The sequence below is a fragment of the Microtus pennsylvanicus genome, chromosome 1 (genome assembly GCF_037038515.1).
Source record: "Microtus pennsylvanicus isolate mMicPen1 chromosome 1, mMicPen1.hap1, whole genome shotgun sequence".
NCBI classification, from domain to species: Eukaryota; Metazoa; Chordata; class Mammalia; order Rodentia; family Cricetidae; genus Microtus; species Microtus pennsylvanicus.
In genome coordinates this window covers 80,526,355-80,544,251 of record NC_134579.1, presented here as the reverse complement: position 1 = coordinate 80,544,251, position 17,897 = coordinate 80,526,355, and the positions used below count along the sequence as shown (strand labels likewise).

The following is a 17,897-nucleotide window of genomic DNA, read 5'->3' as shown; positions in this document are numbered from 1 at the left end:
CAGTAATGAAAACAGCTTGGAATTGGCAGAAAAACAGACAGTTTGACCAATGAAGTCAAATTGAAGACCCAGATATTAATCTACATGCCTATCAATACCCAATTTTTGACAAAGAAACTAAAATCATATAATGGAAAAAAAGAAAGCATTCTTCAAAAAATGGTGCTGGCATAATTGGATGTCAACATGTAGAAAAATGCAAATAGATCCATACTTATTCCCATGCACAAAACTCAAGTCCAAATGAATTAAAGACCTCAATATAAATCTGACCACGTGAACCTTAAAGAAGATAAAGTGGGAAGTAACCTTCAATGAATGAGCACAGGAGACCACTTCCTAAATATAACACTAGTAGCATAGACACTGAGGACAAAAATAAATAAATGGTACCTCCCAAAACTGACTAATTGCTAAAGACATCTATTTTCTTGCAATTAGTGACTTTCACTGCAATCTACTCTGAAACATATTTCATGATAGCTGCCTAGTTACCCATGGATGTTAGACCTCACTTCCCTCCTTAAGGTCTATGTTTATTGACCCACAGGTCAGGGGGCAAGATCATAAAAATTTCTTTGTTCAGATCTAATGCTTGGTGCCCCTGCTGTAAAAGGTGGGCTCAGAAACTAGCCTTTTGCCACAGCCTAACAAATATTATCTCTGGCTGTGGTCTCAGCTAGTTGATAAGCTTCTGTGCCCCACAGTGTTTTTTATTTTTATTTTTAAGTTTGCTTCTGGTTTTCCTGGGATCTGGTTTCTGGAATAAAATTTGCTTCTGGTTTTATTAGACTTGGTGGTGTTCCCATCTTTGTGCAACCCCCCAGTATCCAACAATCCCAGCTAAGACCCTAAGCAATAGAGGAGAGATTGCCCAATCTTGACTTGCCCTATAGTAAGACTGATGAATATCTTAAATATCACCATAGAACCTATATCCAGCAACTGATGGAAACAGAGGCAGAGAACCACATCGGAGCACTGGCCTGACCTCCCAAAGTCCAGTTGAAGAGTCAGAGGAATGAGAATGTGAGCAAAGAGGTCAAGACCATGGTGGGGACACCCACTGAAACAGTCTACCTGAGCTAATGGGAGCTCACCAACTCCAGCTGGACTGGGAAGGAACAAGCATAGGACCAAACTAGTCCCTCTGAATGTGGCTGACAGTTGCATGGATGAAGCAGACTGAGGGTCCACTGTCAGTGGCACCAGGATTTATCCCTACTCTACGTACTGGCTTTTGGGGAACCTATTCTCTTTAGATGATACCTTGTTCACCCTAGGACCTGCCCCCAAAGAAATGTGTGTTACTCTCTCTGAGGATTGCATGGGGATGGGGTGGGACTTTATGTAGAGGTATGGGATGAGGAGAGGGAGTAGGAACTAGGATTTGTATGTATAATATAAAATATAACTTGTTTTCTTTTTTAAAAAATAAAGAAAAAAGAAAAAAATTAAAAACTAATATTGGAATTATTTCAGAGACACCACAGTCAGAAAGAGGGTTAAGAATGGTTGAATAATGAGAAAATTGAGTCTCAGAAAGGAGAAGCTAGAATGAGGAAAATTAGAATGCTTTTGTTCTTTTTGGAGCAAAGAAAGTAGAAATTAATTTTAAAAAGTTCTTGAGATAAAGAGTAGAAAGAGCAGTATGGAAGATGTACATAGCGCTGATGTATGCACACATAGTATTTCTAGGCATTATATATTTAAAATTAAGACAAAAAATGAAGAAATGAAAAAATGAACTTACTGATGATAGAAGATGTCATTGTTTGGATCTTCAGACACGGAGTCAAAGAAAATAGTATGCAGTGGGAAAAATGCAGCAACCACCATATCCCCACCCTTGTAGACACTGACTTCTGCCTTTGTTACACAGTGAGAATGGTCAAAGGAGTAGACAGAGCTGGAATACTGCAGAGCCAGAAACATAAAACGCAGAGGGAACATCATGGAAGTATCTATAAAGTCAAACTCTCTAGAGTTTGAATTTTCAAAGCCAGTAGGTGTATACATATCCCATGTATTTGTGCCTGTTTATGTAAATTCCAATTTTCTTTTTGGCTATGATGACCACTGTCATTCCCAAAGTCCCTTCAACTCAAATTTCTAATATTCCCTTGATGGATTCTGAAAAACATTCTTCCCTGGAGCATCACATCTGGGGTCCAAATCCAGGTTTAAAAATAGCACATAATGGAAAATATGTTTGAGGCTCATGTTCTCCAGTCCCTGGTGCCATGATATCATCCAGTTCCACTGACAACAGGGCTCCCCACTGAGAAAAAGATCTTCTGGAAAAAGATTGGCCAAGCTGGTGTACAGAGACTTTTGCCTTCTGCTATGGATGAAAATATTGTCATGAGGGATGGGGAATGGGTAGTTATGGATAGTCAGTAGATAGTTATGTTTTTCTATCATACGAAAAGTCTTGGGTTTGGTCCCCAGCACCACATAAACTGAGCATTATTATTAGCATATGGAATCTCAGCACTGAAGATCAAGAGACAGGAGAATCAGAGAGTCAAGGTCATCTTTATATACTTAGGATGGTTAAGGTCTACCTGTACTAGAGATTATGATTCAAAAAGTATTTTTTTTTGCGATATGTCCGTAGCATTTATTTTGCCCATTTTTTGTGGTTTTCTTATAGGATGTGGTATATCTGGCCCTCATCCCCTCTGAAATAGAAGAAAATCAACAGAAAATATTAGTAAAGTCTTCTACCACTAAGAACATTGAAAACAAAATATATAAACATATATCATTTGTCCTGGAGCAAAGGAAAATATCAGGGAAATGAATTAATTCAGCATCATATTATAGTGGCATATTATGTTATCACATCTTTACTAAATGATGATGTATTTTGTTTGGCTTATAAATTGTGCCATGTTCTAATCCACATAAATTATTAATAATATGAGAAACCACATGGCTAATAAAGCATGAAGTGTACGGAACTTATTTGTTCTTTGCTTTCAATTTCTCCCAACCTATAATGCTTTGAAAACAAAAACTACTAGAGTTTTGTGTGTGTGTGTGTGTGTGTTTGTGTGTGTGTGTTTGTGTGTGGACATTATGTAGAATTAGATATTTTTCTTACCACCTCTACACCTTAATTTTTTGATAGTGTTTCTTATTGAAACCAGACCTGCCTAATTTAGGTAGACCAAATAGGCAAATGACTTCACAAGGAAGTGCTGGGATTACAAGTGTTTTTTTTTTAATGAACTAAACTCACGATCTTATTATTTTATGGTCAGCTTATTCTACAGAGTGAGTTCTAGGACAGCCAAGCATACACAGAGAAGCCCTGTCAAAAAAAAAACCCAAAATTAAAGAAAAAATTATAAAAATTTAGAAAAACAAAGCCATGCAAAGATGGAAAATACAGAGAGGGGTGAGTGTCTGCCTGCCGGGCAGGCCTGAAGGTCTCCGCAAGGGAGTGCAGGCACCTTCAGCTTGTGCTGCAGGGTCTCCCGTGTCCTACTCGACCCTGCCCTGCTCGCCACATTCACCCTTTTGTCCACGGTGTTCTTGGGCTATCAGGCGTCCCTGTTTCAGTCCTGAGGAGTTCCATCTGGACGGGTGAGTGTGTGCTATCCCGGGGTGGCCTGTCCCGGAAGAGAGCACAACCCTGTCTTCCCCAGTTCCTGCTGCAGGGATGTCTTTGTTACACACGACCCAGCCTCCTCCAAGCCTGCCCTGTAGTCTGCATGGTCCTTGGCTCAGGAACAGTTTCCTGTTCCTACACTAAGGCTACCCACCCAGAGGGGTAAGGGTCTGCCTGGTGGGCAGGCCTGAAGGTCCCAGCAAGGGAGTGCAGGCACCTTCAGCTTGTACTGCAGGGTCTCCTGTGTCCTACTCAACCCCACCCTGCTCCCCAAATTAGCCCTTTTGTCCTCCATGTCCTTGGGCTACCAGGCATCCCTGTGTTAGTGCTGAGGAGATCCATCCAGACAGGAACAGTTCCTGCTCCTGCACTGAGGAGATTCACCCAGAGAGTCAGTCACAGCAAAGACTGGACCAAGACACCAGGCCTCTCCTGGCTCCATTTGAAGGAAAAGATGGGCAGGCGCCAATGCAAGAATTCCTCCAACAACCTGAAAGGCAACATGACATCACCAGAATCCAGGGATCCCAAAACAAGAAGAATTGAACACCCTACTCCAGAAGAAATAGAAGAAATCCACTTTAAACGGAACTATATGAAAATAATAGAGGACCTTAAAAAGGAGGTGAAAAACTGCCATAAAGAAATAGAGATGACAAACAAAAAGGTAGAGAAAATGAATAAATCTCTCAAAGATAACCAAGAAAAACAAGAAAAAGCAATCAAACAGGTAAGGGAAACGGTTCAAGACTTGAAAAGTGATATGGAGGTAATGAAGAAAACACAAACCGAGGGAAGGCTGGATATGGAAAATCTGGGTAAATGAACAGGAACTATAGAGACAAGTATTACCAACAGAATACAAGAGATAGAAGAAAGAATCTCAGACACAGAAGATACTATAGAGGAAATAAACTCACTGATTAAAGAGCAAAACAAATCCAACAAATTCTTAACACAAAACATCCAGGAAATCTGGGACACCGTGAAAAGACCAAACCTAAGAATAAAAGGGGTAGCAGAAGGAGAAGAATTACAGCTCAAAGGCCCAGAAAACATATTCAACAAAATTATAGAAGAAAACTTTCCCAACCTAAAGAAGGATATTCCTATGAAGGTACAAGAAACATACAGAACACCAAATAGACTGGATCAAAAGAAAGCATCCCCATGCCATATAATAATCAAAACACAAAACATACAGAATAAAGAACAGATATTTAGAGCTGTAAAGGAAAAAAGGTCAAATAACATATAAAGGGAAACCTATCAGAATTACACCTGACTTCTCCATGGAAACCATGAAAGCCAGAAAATCTTGGATCGATATGCTACAGACACTAAGAGAACATGGATGCAAGCCCAGACTACTATACTCAGCAAAGCTGGCATTCACCATCAATGGAGAAAACAAGATATTCCAGGATAAAAACAGATTTAAACAATATGTTGCCACGAACCCAGCATTACAGAAAATACTAGGAGGAAAATCACAAACCAAGGAAGCCAATAATACCCATAATAACACAAGCATCTGACAACCCTCTACCAGCACAACTCAAAGAAAGGAAAGACACAAACTCTACCACCAAAAACAATAATCGGAGTTAACAACCACTGGTCATTAATATCACTTAATATAAATGGACTCAATTCACCTATAAAAAGGCACAGGTTAAGAGAATGGATACGAAATTAGGATCCGACATTCTGCTGTTTATAAGAAACACACCTCAAACTCAAAGACAGACACTACCTCAGAGTAAAGGGTTGGGAAAAGATTTTCCAATCAAATGGACCAAAGAAACAAGCAGGTGTGGCTATACTAATATCTAACAAGACTGATTTCAAACTAAAATCAATCAGAAGAGATGGAGATGGACACTTGATACTCATAACAGGAACAATTCATCAGGAGAAAGTCTCTATCCTGAATATCTATGCCCCTAATATAAAAGCACCCACATACGTAAAAGAAACATTACTAGAACTCAAAGCACACAGCAAACCCCACACTCTAATAGTAGGAGATTTCAACACTCCTCTCTCACCAATGGACAGATCAACCAGACAGAAAATTAACAGAAAAATAAGAGAACTATTGGATGTAATGAACCAAATGGACTTAACAGACATTTATAGAACATTCCACCCAAACAGAAAAGAATATACCTTCTTCTCAGCATCGCATGGAACCTTCTCAAATATTGATCACATAAGTAGTAACAAAGCATACACCCATAGATACAAAGAAATTGTAGTAACCACCTGTGTTCTATCGGATCACCATGTAATAAAGTTAGAATTCAACAACAAGTCTAATCCCAGAAAGCCTACAAAATCATGGAAATTGAACAGTCAACTACTGAACCACCCCTGGGTCAAGGAAGAAATAAGGAAATTAAAGTCTTCCTTGAATTCAATGAAAATAAAGACACATCATACCAAACCTATGGGACACTATGAAAGCAGTGCTAAGAGGAAAGTTTATAGCACTAAGTGCCCACATAAAGAAAACAGAGAAATCACACATTAGAGACTTAACAGACCACCTGAAATCTCTAGGAAAAAAAGAAGCAGATCACCCAGAAGGATTAGAAGACTGGAAATAATCAAACTGAGGGCTGAAATTAACAAAAATAGAATATCTTGCATATCACCTTAGAACCTTCATCTGGCGATGGATTGAGATAGAGACAGAGACCCAAATAGGGGCACCGGACTGAGCTCTTAAGATCCAAATGAGGAGCAGAAGGAGGGAGAACATGAGCAAGGAAGTCAGGACCACGAGGGGTGCACCTACCCACTGTGACAGTGGAACTGATCTATTGGGAGCTCACCAAGGCCAGCGGGACTGGGACTGAATAAGCATGGGATGAAACCGAACTTTCTAAACATGGCTGACAATGAAGGCTGATGAGAAGCCAAGGACAATGGCACTAGGTTTCGATCCTAATACATGAACAGGCTTTGTGGGAGCCTAGCCTGTTTGGATGCTTACCCTCCTGGGCCTGGATAGAAGTGGGAGGACCTTAGACTTCCCGCAGGGTAGGGAATCTGACTGCTCTTCATTCTTGAGAGGGAGGGGGAATGGAATGGGGGGGAAGTGGGAGAAGGAAATGGGAGTGGGGAGAGGGGACAATGTGTGGGAGGAGGGGGAGGAAAATGGGAAATGGGGAGGAGGCAGAATTTTTTTCAACAACTAAAAAAAATAAAGAAAAGAATAAAAAAATAAAAAATAAAAATAAAAAAGAAGAGAAACATTTTAATTATATCCCCCCCCAAAAAAGAAAATGGAGAAAGCACACATTAGAGATTTAACAGCACAGCTGAAAGCTCTAGAAAAAAGAAGCAGATTTACCCAGGAGGAGTAGAAGACTGGAAATAATTAAACTGAGGGCTGAAATCAACAAAATAGAAACACAGAAAACAATACAAAGAATCAATGAAACAAAAAGCTGGTTCCTGGAGAAAATCAACAAGATTGACAAACCCCTATCCAAACTAATCAAATGGCAGAGAGAGAACATGCAAATAAATAAGATCAGAAATGGAAAGGGGGACATAACCACAAACACAGAAGAAATTCAGAAATCATTAGATCTTACTACAAAAGCCTGTATGCCACAAAATTGGAAAATGTGAAAGAAATGAACACTTTTTTAGATAAGTACCATATACCAAAATTAAATCAAGACCAGGTGAACAGTTTAAATAGACCTGTACGTCGTGAGGAATTAGAAGCTGTCATCATAAACCTCCCTACCAAAAAAATCCCTGGACCAGATGGTTTCAATGTAGAACTTCCAAGAAGACCTAATACCTATACTCCTTAAGGTGTTTCACAAAATAGAAAGAGAAGAGTCATTGCCAAACTCCTTTTATGAAGCTACAGTCACCCTGATACCAAAACCACACAAAGACTTAACCAAGAAAGAGAATTACATACCAATCTCACTAATGAACACTGATGCAAAAATTCTCAATAAAATACTGGCAAACCGAATCCAAGAACACATAAGAAAAATTATTCATTACAATCAAGTAGGCTTCATACCAGACAGGCAGGGCTGGCTCAACATATGAAAGTCTATCAATGTAATCTATCATATAAATAAACTGAAGGAAAAAACCATATGATCATTTCATTAGATGCAGAAAAAGCATTTGACAAAATTCAACCCAGCTTTATGATAAAAGTCTTGGAGAGATTAGGGATACAAGGTTCATTCCTAAATATAATAAAAAGCTATATACAGCAAGCTGACAGCTAACATTAAATTAAATGGAGAGAAACTCAAAGCCATCCACTAAAATAAAAAACAAGATGAGGTTGTTCACTCTCTCCACACCTCTTCAATATAGTCTTGAAGTTCTAGCAATAGCGATAAGACAGCATAAGGAGATCAATGGGATTTGAATTGGAAAGGAAGAAGTCAAACTTTCGTTATTTGCAGATGATATGATAGTGTACATAAGCGACCCCAAAAACTCTACCAAAGACCTCCTACAGCTAATAAACACCTTTAGTAACGAGGAAGGATACAAGATCAACATCAAAAGATCAGTTGCCCTCCTATACACAAAGGATAAAGAAGCAGAAAGGGAAATCAGAGAAGCATCACCTTTCACAATAGCCACAAATAGCATTAAGTATCTTGGTGTAACTCTAACCAAGGAAGTGAAAGATCTATTTGAGAAGAACTTCAAGTCTTTGAAGAAAGAAATTGAAGAGGATACCAGAAAATGGAAGGATCTCCCTTGCTCTTGGATTGGGAGGATCAACATAGTAAAAATGGCAATTCTACCAAAAGCAATCTATAGATTCAATGCAATCCCCAACAAAATTCTTCACAGACCTTGAGAGAACAATAATCAACTTTATATGAAAAAAAGAAAGACCCAGGATAGCCAAAACAAGTCTGTACAATAAAGGTACTTCCGGTGGCATTACCATCCTTGACTTCAGACTCTATAACAGAGCTACAGTAATGAAAACAGCTTGGTATTGGCACAAAAGAGAGATGTTGACCAATGGAATAGAGTAGAAGACCCGGATTTTAACCCACAAACCTATGAATACCTGATTTTCGACAGAGGAGCTAAAAGTATACAGTGAAAGAAAGAAAGCATCTTCAACAAATGGTGCTGACATATCTGGATGTCAACTTGTAGAAGAATGAAAATAGATCCATATCTATCACCATGCACAAAACTCAAGTCCAAATGGATTAAAGACCTCAATATCAATCTAAACACACTGAATCTGATAGAGGAGAAGCAGGAAGTAGTCTACAACACATGGGCAGAGGAGATCACTTCCTACGTATAACCCCAGTAGCACAGACATTAAGGGCAACGTTGAATAAATGGGACCTCCTGAGAATGAGAAGCTTCTGTAAAGCAAAGGATACTGTCACTAAGACAAAAAGACAACCTACTGACTGGGAAAAGATCTTCACTAACCCTGCAACAGACAAAGGTCTGATTTCCAAAATGTATAAAGAACTCAAGAAACTACACTTTAAAATGCTAATTATAACCCAATTAAAAATGGGGCACTGATCTGAACAGAAAATTCTCAACAGAATAAGTTCAAATGGCCAAAAGACACTAAGGTCATGCTCAACCTCCTTAGCAATCAGGGAAATGCAAATCAAAACAACTTTGAGATATCATCTTCCACCTGTCTGAATGGCTAGAATCAAAAACATCAATGATAGCCTTTGCTGGAGAGGATGTGGAGTAAGAGGAACACTCATCCATTGTTGGTGGGAATGCAACTTGTGCAACCACTTTGGAAATCAGTGTGGCAGTTTCTCAGGAAATTTGGGATCAACCTACCCCAGGATCCAGCAATACCACTCTTGGGAATATACCCAAGAGATGATCTATCATACTACAAAAGCATTTGTTCAACTATGTTCATAGCAGAAGCATTTGTAATACCCAGATCCTGGAAACAACCTAGATGCCCCTCAATGGAAGAATGGATAAAAAAGTGTGAAATATGTATGCATCAGAGTACTACTCAGCGGTAAAAAACAATGACATCTTGAATTTTGCATGCAAATGGATAGAAATAGAAAACACTATCCTGAGTGAGGTAACCCAGACCCAAAAAGATGAATATGGCATATACTCACTCATAAGTGGATTCTAGCCATAAATAAAGGACATTGAGCCTACTATTCATGATTCTTGGAAACTAAATAAAAAGATAAACCCAAAGAAAAACATATAGTTATCCTCCTGGATATTGGAAGTAGACAAGATTGCCAGGCAAGAATTGGGAGCTTGGGGTGGGATGGGGGTAAGGGGAGATGGGGGAGAGAAGTGAGAAGGGGAGGATGGGGAGAGCTTGGGGGAATGAGATGGTTGGGATGGAGGAGGGGTGGATATGGGAGCAGGGAAGTATATATCTTAATTAAGGGAGCCATTTTAGGGTTGGCAAGAGACTTGACTCTAAAGGGGTTCCCAGTGTCCAAGGAGATGTCCCCAGCTTGTTCCTTGCGCAGCTGAGGAAAGGACACCTGAACTGGCCCTATCCTATAGCCACACTGATGAATATCTTGCATATCACCATAGAACCTTCATCTGGTGATGGGTGGCTATAGAGACAGAGACCCACATTGGAGCACTGGACTGAGCTCCCAAGGTCCCAATGAGGAGCAGAAGGAGGGAGAACATGAACAAGAAAGTCAGGACTGTGAAGGGTGTGCCCACCTACTGAGCTAGTGGGGCTGATCTATTGAGAGCTCACCAAGGCCAGCTGGACTAGTACTGATGGAGCATGTGAACAAACTGGACTCTCTGAATGTGGCTGACAATGAGGGCTGATGAGAAGCCAAGGACAATGGCACTGGGTTTTGATTCTACTGTTTACTTAGGCAATATTATATCCTTCTGGAGTTTTTGATGGAGTTCAAGAATAGTTATTATTATAGTTTTCATTAATTATGATTAAATATTAAGTAGATATAAATATTGTAACTGTAATTCTTGCTTGATAACTGTTTTGTTACAGGAAGTACATTGTAAGCAACTTCTAAAACTCTAGAATTTGCAGAGACATCTTGCTACTTTAATAGTCACCCAAAGTTCTTCTGTACCATTGGGGCATCCATCTTCAGCCTACAGGTGCATAGTATCCAACAGATCATCATGAGGTCGTGGCCTTCCAGCAAAATTCTGGTATGGTTGACTCTGGTGGTAGCTCCATAGCGTCTCTCTCTGCCTTCCTCCTCCCAGCATTCCATTTAGGTTTCCCTTCCTAGCTCTGTTCCCATACACCTCTGCTATAGGCCTAAAGCAGTTCCTTTATTAACTAATGAAAGCAAAACATAGACAGAAGGACCCCCTACACCATTATAGAGATCTATTCCAGTTTGATAGGTACTCTTCAAGTCTTTAAAAACCCTCCAGAATATGGCATTTAAAATGTTTTAACAACACAGGAGTTTTCATGACAATGAAACACATCTGCTCCTGTCAATACAAAATTACTTGAAAAGGAAGATGGGCATTGAAGAGACTTCTTATGGAGCTTTTTAGCCATTTGGGCAAGAAACTAATCTTGTCTGGACTGCTTAATGAACTGGACATGTAGGACCTACAGAAAAATGACTGCTGAACTTGCCTAAAAGTGAGGTGATCCTTTGTGGTTCCTGCTTCATGAAAGAGTCTGCTAGACATTCTACAGGACACAGAAAAATGTCACTGACAAACTGCCAATATTAGTGGAACTGTCTTTGAAAGTTCCTGCTTCATGGAAAAATGTGCTGGATACTATGGGCCTGTAGGCTGAAGATGGATGCTCCAACAATACAGAAGACCTTTGGGTGACTGTCCAGGCAGTGAGATGTTAATTCTAGAATTTTGGAAATTTCTGACAAAATTTTTGTTGAAGAGAGTGTGAAGTAAAGGAAGTGCTCCCCCATTGCTCTTTGGATTGCAAACTGGTACAACCACTTTGGAAATCAGTATGGTGGTTTCTCAGGAATTTGAGAAACAACATACCTAGTATCCAGCAATACCACCCTAGGGCATATGCCCATAGGATGTTCAATCATACTACAAGCACATTTCTCAACTATTTTCATAACAGTGTAATTTGTGATAGCCAGAACATGGAAACAACCTAGGTGCCCCTCAAAGAAGAATGGATGAAGAAAATGTAGTACATTTAGACAATGAAGTACTTACTGCTCAGCAGTAAAAAACAATGACATCTTGAAATTTGCATCCTAACAAATGGAAGTAGAAAAACAATCCTGAGTGAGCTAATCCAGACCCATAAACATGAAGGTGGTATATACTTACATATAAATTGATATTAGACAAAAAAACCAAAGGATAACCAGCATATAGTCCATGACTCAATAGAAACTAGGTAAGAATAACCCTAAGAGACACATACATGAATCACCCTGTTATTCGAAGGGTGCTTGTTTTTTCCTGGCTGCCAAGACCATAAAAAAATCACACAGCAACTATATTATTTGCAATACTGTTTGGCTAATAGATTAAGTATAGCATATTTCTAACTAGATATTATATCTTAAACTAAAACATCTCCATTAATCTGTGTATTGCCAAGTGGTTGTGGCTTACTGGCAAGGTTCCAGTGTGTCTGTCTTCAGTGGCAGCTACATGGCTTCTCAATGACTCTGCCTTTTTTCTCCCAGAATTCAGTTTAGGTTTCCTGCCTAGCTCTACTCTGCCCTATCACAGGTCAAAGCTGTCTTTATTCATTAACCAATAAAAGCAACACATATACACTAATACCTCCACACCATTTCCCTTTTTCTGTTCAAATAAAAAGGAAGGTTTTAACTTTAACACAGTAAAATTACATATAACAAAACAGTTATCAAGCAAGAATTATAGTTACAATATTTATATCTACTTTATCTTTTATCATAACTAAGGAAACTATAACTATATATTCTTCAACTTTATCAAAGACTCCTGTAGTAATATGGGCGCTGGGGGCTGCGTTCCCAACACCCCAAGCCACCTGCCAGGCTAGCTTATGCCCCGAAATAATTACACAGACACTGTATTCATTTAATCACTGCTTGGCCCTTAGCTCTAGCCCTTACTGGCTAATTCTGATATTCCAATCAACCCATCTCTAACAATCTGTGAGCACCGGTCTTACCGGGAAGATTCTAGCCTAAGTCCATCCTGGGTCGGAGCTTCATAGCGTGTGTCTTCCCTGGAGCAGGTAGCATGGCGTTTCTCCTGCGTCTGCTCCGGAGAGGAGAGCTGTCGTGTCTGAGCTCACTTCCTCTTCCTCCCGGCATTCTGTTCTGTTTACTCCACCCACCTAAGGGTGGGCCTATCCAATGGGCCTAGCAGTTTCTTTATTGCTTAACCAATGTTATCAACAGATTGATATATGACACTCCCCCATCACTTCCCCTTTTTCTGTTTAAACAAAAAAGAAAGGCTTTAACATTAACATAGCAAAATTACATATAACAAAACAGTTATCAAGTAGAAGTTACATCAGAAACATTTATACATATAACAAAATTGACCGTAAATCTCTATCAATAAAGCAAAATCTATACTAATTCAAATTATTCATATCTATATCATATCCCCCTTTAAATGTAAAAGAATTTATAAACTATATTTGGGAACATGGGCGCAGTTTTTTCTCTCCAAACTGCTTCCTGCTGAATGGGGGCGTCATTAATTAGGTCTTTCATGGTATAACCTGTGTGCTAGTTTCATCTCAGTTGGCAGTTGAGCGAAGCAATTTTCTGAAGATGTTCACAGCAACCATTCAGGAGGACGTGGTCCATCATACCAAATCGGAATAGAAGAAATCCATAGAGTCTCATCCTCTGTGAAAACAAAAGAAGAATCTCTTTTCCAAAGTATCATATCCTTAGATCCAAATTCTGAAATCATACCCTCATGATATCCGTTCTGGTTCCACTTGGCAGCCCATATAATGAAATATCTGTCTGTACTTAGCTCCTTTACAGTCAAAAATTTTAAAGAAAACACAATGTACATAATCCAGACTCTCTGTGAATTTTCCATTTTTTACATAGCTTATTTTTCTTTATTTCTTTTAATCTCTTAACTATATGTACTCTGTCTCTTTAAAGACTTTACCTTTTTTTTTTAACCATTAACTTTATTCTTTATATTCCTTTTCTTCTCTCTCTCAAGCCTACGTACATTCATCCAACAGTGTGACTCATTTAGTGGTCTGAATCTGTCCTATTGTGAATCTGCAATTTTTTACTATCCAGGAGCACTTTTGATTTGCACCTTTAAATCACTAGGCGCTTAAGAATCTAAGCTGTGACATTCCTAGGTTAACTTTTTGCTTTTTGAGCGTATATCTGTAGACCAGGCTGTCTTTGAACTCTCGGAGATCCGCCTGTCTCTGCCTCCCAGGCATTGGGATTAAAGGCGTACACTACTACACCTTGAACTCACAGAGATCTGTTTGTCTCTGCCTTCTAGGCACTGGGATTAAAGGCGTGTGCTACCACACCTTGAAGTCACAGAGGTCTATCTCCCTCTGCCTCCCAAGTGTTGGGATTAAAGGTGTGTACTACAACACACAACAACTCTCTTCCTTTTTTTTTTTAAGAACTTCAACTTTTAGCTTGCATATATTTTTAACACACTTTAAACCATTCAGAAATTTTCTCTGTCTTTGAATCTCTCTTTACTGTATATCTCTCTTTTTCTGACCAAAAGAGCCTTTAATTTACCAAGCAATATCAGTGGGACTACAGGCGTGGCTCTGCCAGCTAGATGTAGCCCATTCCTTAGCTTTCCAGCCTCATGGCTGAGGTACTGGCTGTAGCCATGCTTATAGCATTTCAAGGTCCCTGCCAGCCAGCGAGCTACAACAGACAACACTCAAGTCCTCTCTCTGTAGCCGGCCCTCCTGCCTCAAACAGTCAGAGTTTGCCCTGGCAGGATGGCCCAGAAAGCTGGCATTTTAAAACAACACAGGTTTGTTCCTGCTGCTGAGTCAGGAAAATTTCAAAATGGAGGACGTACCATTTTGTGCTAGCTCTGGGGCTACCAGGTAGGAGCGGCACTCAGCACTTTAATTCTGAGACTGAGTGTGCAACACAGAAATTCTTTTCATCCAAGTAACATCCAAATCTGACACGCAGAGCACTGCGCAGTCTAAAAACACGTCTCTGTATGGCGGCAGGAATCCGCCATGCTCTTCCGCCTGCCTAAGCCTGATTCTGCCTTCTGCCCAGGAGCAGGCGGGGAGCTCTGAGTCATCGTCATGGTCTCAGAGCACTCTCCTTCCAACCCCAAGCGGGAACACAAGCATAAAGCCAGAGTTTGCACTGGCGGCACAGCCCCAGTAAGCCACGTTTTGAAATGACACAGCGTTTTTTCTGCTGCTGTTGCCGAATCAGGAAATCTCTCTACAGCACGCCACCAACAAACAGCAAAAATCTGTGTTAAACTCTCTCTCCCTTATTTTTAAGCCTTCTCAGGTTTGTTAAGTGGGTTTAGTCCATCACGTGGGCGTCATTTGTAGTAATATGGTCGGCGGCAGGGTTGCGTCCCCAAACACCCCAGCCGCCTGCCTGGCTCGCTTATGCCCCGAAATAATTACACAGACACTGTATTCATTTAATCACTGCTTGGCCCTTAGCTCTAGCCCTTACTGGCTAATTCTGATATTCCAATCAACCCATCTCTAACAATCTGTGAGCACCGGTCTTACCGGGAAGATTCTAGCCTAAGTCCATCCTGGGTCGGAGCTTCATAGCGTGTGTCTTCCCTGGAGCAGGTAGCATGGCGTCTCTCCTGCGTCTGCTCCCGAGAGGAGAGCTGTCGAGTCTGAGCTCACTTCCTCTTCCTCCCGGCATTCTGTTCTGTTTACTCCACCCACCTAAGGGTGGGCCTATCCAATGGGCCTAGCAGTTTCTTTATTGCTTAACCAATGAAATCAACAGATTGATATATGACACTCCCCCATCAGACTCCAGAAGAATATCTTACCTAAGTAAACAGGAAGTGCATTGTATGCTACTTCCAAAACTCTAGACTTGACAGAGACATCTCCCTGCTCAGACAGTCACCCGAATTTCTTCTGTATCATTGAAGCATCCATCTTTAGCCTATAAGCACATAGTATCTGGTAGACATTTTCATGAAGCAGAAAATTTCAAAGAGTGTTAAACCCATATTGGCAGTTTGACAGCCATTTTCTTCTCTGTTTTGTAGAATGCCTGGTATACTCTTATCTGAAGAACTGTTTCATTATGTTTTAGGCAACTTGCAAGTCCAGTTCATACAGCATAACAACAAGCAGTTCAGGCAAGACCAGTATATTGCCCAAATGGCTAACAATCTCCATAAGAAGCCTCTTCGATGCCCATTATCCTCTTGACATTGATTGGTGCTGCCAAGAGCAGATGTGTCTCATTGTCATGAAAAGTCCTAAGTTCTTAAACATTTTAAATGTCATATACTGAAAGTCTTTGAAAGATTTAAGAATCTGTATCTATCTGAAATATATTTCTGTACATCTAGGAATCTTAACTAACATGACTACAAGTTTAACTATTATAGATGACTATCTATTAACCTGTATTTCTGAGTAAAATATCAGAAGATTTTATAAAGAACAATCATTGACCATTCAGGTACAAGAACACTGCACAAAAACTGCCAATCTTCCAAAGACACCAACAAATCTGCATGATTTGCTCAATGGCCTTTAACAATAGAGACGCGGATAAGGCAAGATGTTGCTGGGGTTCTAAGATGGCTGGGGAGCCCCTGCTTCCCGGCCAAAGAAAAGATGTGGAGTGGGCTGTTACCTCCTGGGCTAAATGAAAGCGATATTGAGTCAGATTCTGAAGATGAAGCCACACTAGAGAATCCAGAACTTAGAGAATTTAATTTACAGGAAGATGGAAAGACTGACAGCAGTAGCAAGCCAAGGATGTCAGATTTCCCAGCAGGCAAGCCAAAACCGGAAACAGAGGCTGATGCAAATGCATATGAGAAGTGTCCTTCTGGAACTCCCTTGAACATGTGGAACAGATTTCACGAAAGACATTCTGAACAGAAAAATTCAACATCGCGGTTCAGACAGAAAAAAAGAAAAAGCTCCAAAAAAGGCAAATCAAAGAATGAAAAAGAATCTCACAGTGAACAGTCCTCGAGTGAAACACAGTGGATGGAGCTTACTCAGTACTTTGGAGCCAATGATAGATTTGAACCGCCGGTTAAACAGAAAAAAATCTAGAAATCAGGCCTTGAAAAGAGGATAGACCAGGCTGTGGAGGAATGGGATGTTGAGAAGGCTGAAGAGCTCAGCAACCAGCTAGCTACTCGAGAGCTGGTTGTAAAAATTGCCAAAGCAATTGCCTGCCACAAGTTTGTTAAAGCCAAAAAGGAGGCTGAAAACTCACAGGCTGCTCGAAAGAAGAAGAAACTGGCGTGGGGGTTTGAAGCAAAGAAGAGATGGAAAACTAAAAGCAACGTGGGATATATGTAGCCTCGCAGAGTTCTTTAGGACATTCATTGAGAGACTAACTGGCCTGCTTCATTTACCAAAAAAGATTTTCCTCCTTAGGTTTAAAATGTCAGAAAATTGATAAGGGTAGAAAAAGATAAGCCTAAAACTTGGGAGCTGATAATAAATTCTTTTCATTCTTTTTTTCTAGAAAGTTTGTAAAGGAAATGAGCATTTTTATATTTGTGTAAGAAATTTTAAGCATATGTACAAGATGGGAAGAGTTTTATTTATTTGTATAAACCCACAGTTTAAAATCAATTTTGTGTTTCTTCTGTTAGGTCTAGCATAGCCTCTGAGGTCCTTGTACTTCCATATCTATTCTTAACATGACTGTACTTTTTCTAGAATTGTGTTTTTCAGATTGGCTTTTGTTTATGATAGATTAGTCATAAATATAAAAATTATCAATTGTTACTGACTTTACCAGTGACTTTAATTATTTCAATGTTATAAGAATAATTATTGATTCTTTATGGAGGCAGTAGAATTCATATTTTCTAGTCACATAGTAAAAGCAATTGATTAATTTTTGTGTAATGTCAGTGGACATAATTACAGTAAAATGGTAAAAGTAACACATAGACAGAAGGACATCCTACTCCAGTAAAAAGTGGACATAACATCTCTGGAGAATGATTTCAGCTTTGCCTAGAAAATATCTTTCTAACTATTTCTCAACCATGTCATTCTTTAAATTGTGATTGTTGTTTGAAAAGGAAATGGTCCGATTGTGCTAGACAG

General features: G+C 39.7%; 2 pseudogenes; one reads left to right on the top strand and one right to left on the bottom strand.

Moving 5' to 3' along the window:
• LOC142845993 (vomeronasal type-2 receptor 116-like) overlaps window positions 1-1,956 on the bottom strand; it is a 43,602-nt pseudogene extending 41,646 nt beyond the window's left edge.
• A 14,445-nt stretch (window positions 1,957-16,401) lies between these two features.
• Window positions 16,402-17,570, top strand: LOC142839930 (protein FAM204A pseudogene; annotated as a pseudogene).
• Window positions 17,571-17,897: the final 327 nt, after the last annotated feature.